Genomic DNA, 3,795 nt, shown 5'->3' on the forward strand with positions numbered 1-3,795 from the left:
CTTGCATGAGAATAAGACACGAAAGCAACGGCTGCTGCGCATAGTTGCAAGTACCCCTGACCACCAGTCAGCTTTAGGAAATGAATTCAGAAACACGTACTAATAGGAATGTAATGGGGTAGGGGAAGGTGGTCTACACCATCCCGTAATCGTTTGACGTCGAATATTGTACTTCCTTTGATAAGGGACATTTTTGGCAGTTTCACGTTACGTTGCGCCGTGGTTAATTTTTATAATTCGTTAGGGTTGCCTTTGGACTGTGTAGGGAAAAGACATTAATTTTTAGTTTTTATCTATACTCAGTATTTATCCTTTTTTCCGCTTTTGTTGCCTTAGTGTTTGTTTTTTTGTTTGTTTGTTTGTTTGTTTTTAACCAAATAATTGGCTTACATAGTAGACATAAACACTGATACTCATTTCAAAGTGATTTGCAGTTCGTTTCGTACTCGTTTTTAGAGCGGTTTCACAATTGAGTATCGAAAATAAATTGCGTTTGCTTTGGTTTCGCGTTGGTTCTGTGATTGGCCAAAAACGTTGCGCCACTTTTTAACCAGTGAAAAGCAATACGAATACCACGCACAATTAGCTCGCGCGTTTTAATATTATTCTGCAATTTGCGCAAATCACATGTAATTGCTAAGCATTATGATTGGTTCGTTGGATTGCTTGCATCTGTTCTGATTGGTCAGAGTTATTACTTTGGTTTTCGTTTAACGACACTCAATTGAAAATCGCTCTAATTAAGACTACTCGTTTGCTTATTCACAAGCGTGCGCGGCGTAGCCGCGAGCGCGAAATCGGCGAAGCCGCGAGGCGAGAAAGTGAGCCTGCTCTGATCTCTGCAAATTTTTCATTTACACCCCGGAAACCGCAGAAAAAATAAGCAAATTGTGAAAGTATGAACTTTGACAGCTCAGATTTCTCGGGAAAATTGTAAATCTTTTTCATAACAACATGCAGGCTCGATATCCCTTGTTGATAAAGTTTTGCCGAAAAAAAACCGTCAGAGTTTATGTCTAGCAAGGACACATGCTTGATTCCAAGTAATTTTGCCTTGGCTGTCTGGTCTTTGATGATGCTGGTAAACGGGCAAACGCCCCGGGGGATATTCCCAGGAACGTGTGTGGGGTGTGCGGCCCACTTCTTGAACTCCCTTACCTTATTTATGATCAAAATCTGCGATATGACCTTTATAGCTGGCACAGTTGCCCTAAACATAAGTTATGAAGAGCTTTTGTTGACGGTCTTATTGATAATGATGAAAAAGTAGCTTTTTCTAAGAAACATACCCAATTCAAGACTAGAGTGCTAAAACCGTACCCTATTTAAGACCAACATGGCCAAAATCAATACCCTATTTATGACCAAAACGGCTAAAAAACCCGACCCTTTGGGGCCGCACATACCCATATAGCCCATATAAGGGAGTAACCTCCACCGGAGCCGGATATAAGGTATAACCGAATTCAAAGGACATTTTCCAACCCATTTTCGACTCATTGGAATCTAAAGCTAAAAGAAATTATGACAGTGCGACTACTTGATCCGGACGACTTGACGCGACCTTTTTCGTAAAAGCAACCGATAACGTTGAGAATACAAGCAAAGTTCTGCAACAAATTGGTAACCCAACAAAATGGAAACCCAACAAAAATGCACCATGTTGAGGTACTTTCAGAAAATCCCCGTGGGGAAGGTGCTCGCAGAAAAACTGGGCGGGGCTGTGCGGCCCGCTTTCCAAAACCGTTACCCCATTTATGACCAAAATCTGCAATATTCCCTACCCTATTTATGACCTGACCATAAATTCGAAATCCTATTTATGACCTGACCCTTAAATTAAAACCCTGTTTCAGACCTGCGTTACAACTAGTTCCCTAGTTCGGGCAATTGTTAAATTACCGTAAACATAATTTGTGAAGGGCTTTTGTTGATTTTATTTTCGAAAGAAGTGGCTTCTTCTTAAAAACATACCCATATCTAGGCTAGAGTGCAAAAACCATACCCTATTTATGACCAAAACGGCTGAAAAACCATACCCTTTGGGGCCACGCATACCTATATAGCCCATATAAAGGAGTGCCCCCACCCCCGTTTCGGCGCAAACGCCTTCGTGTTCTTTCGTTCCCCGCTTGCAATCACATACGTTTGTAATATCTAGCTCTTCCCATATGCAGTCGGCAACACGGCAAGTACGTCTTGATTCATTAACATGCTTTCAACTGCTATTTCCCGCTCCCTCTTTAGTTTGAAATTTAACCAGAAATAGACTGGAACTTTGTTAAAACATCAGTAGTACACGCACTCAACTCTTCCTCTGATTCCAAATTTTTTTATTGTGAGAACGTGCGGTAAATTACCGACTCCATGGGGATCTAATCGCTCCTCATCAAACATAATAGACAGAAAGTTTTCTCGCCTTTCTTGCTTCTCGACCAGTGGTATTTCACTTCGCTCAGACAAAGCAGAAATAAAAAAATTGTAGACATCAAAGCAGGCTCACTTTCTTAGCGCCTCTTCACCAGAATCCATCCCGCCGGATCGCTTTGCTCTTCGCCGCTCGTGCGCGTGACTCAAAGGTGAGCCTCCTCACAGGCTATTGTCTACCCATCCTCAGAGACCCAGGGGCTACTAACCGGAACGAAGCGGTATTTTCGGGCGAGCGACATTTTCGGACGAAAGTTTACTTCAAGAGCTGAAGAGCCCATGCGAACTTACTCTTACCGAACCAGTTAAGTTCTAGAAGTGGTGAAACTCCGTCCCGCTGATTGGCCAGAAAAATATTTTTCTGGCCAATCAGCGAGGAGGCCCAGCCGGGTAACTTTGTCGCCTTCTTACACGAAGTGGTTTTCTTCATCGATCGACCTGCTTGACCTGTACAACGGGAAGATTCTCGTGGAGAGTTTCAGAAAAAAAGATTCAACGAAGCCGAGGAAATCGAAAGCGGTAACATGGGAGCAGAGCTAGGAAGCTATACTCTTCCGTCAATTTTCTCGGCGAATTTATCGCAGGTATATCTTAAATTTTTATAGCTAATGTACGCAGTTTCTACATTGTTGTTTTTGGTTGCGAGGAAAGCTAGTCGAGTGCACAAGCTTACTTACTATTTCTCCTCGATCGTTGAACAACACGATCTTAAATGTCCAGTTGTGGAACAAACTGTTCCAGTTACAGATGGGAATTCGGAACAAAACAGTCCTAAATAACCAATTTGGGAACAAGGAGATCCATTTACAGATAGGACCTCGAAACAAATCAGTCCTAATTTATCAATTTGGGAACAATGTGTTCCATGCACAGAGAGGAACTCGGAACAAAACAGTCCTAATTTATCAATTTGAGAACAATATGTACCATCTAAAGTTGGGAACTCGTAACGAAATGTTCCTCTTTTACAGGAGAGTGAACATTTTGTTCCTACCTTGTAAAATAGCTGGTCCTCTTATAGTCAATAGGAACACAAAGACGAGGAACAGTCGATACTAAAGGAACGTTCCTTTTGAAATATCGGAACAGCCAACGAAACCTAAAATCAGTGAAAAAAACAGGCAAAGATATAAAGAAAAACTCAAAAAAGCGTAAGTCAAGCGCTTAGGTAAATTGGAAGCAATCTTTAAAACCTGGTGAAGTTTGTTTCGCTTAAAGGCAGTAAAACGCGCCATGATAAATTTTTTAGGAAATGTGGAGGAAGGAAGGAAGGAATGATAAATGAAATTCGCCAGCAGCATCTGCTGGAGGTGTTGCAGCGCCATCCTTGCTCCCGTACTTGGCTTTTCTCTCCACTTTCACAAGTGC

Source organism: Orbicella franksi, chromosome 4 (assembly GCF_964199315.1).
Source record: "Orbicella franksi chromosome 4, jaOrbFran1.1, whole genome shotgun sequence".
Classification (NCBI taxonomy): domain Eukaryota; kingdom Metazoa; phylum Cnidaria; class Anthozoa; order Scleractinia; family Merulinidae; genus Orbicella; species Orbicella franksi.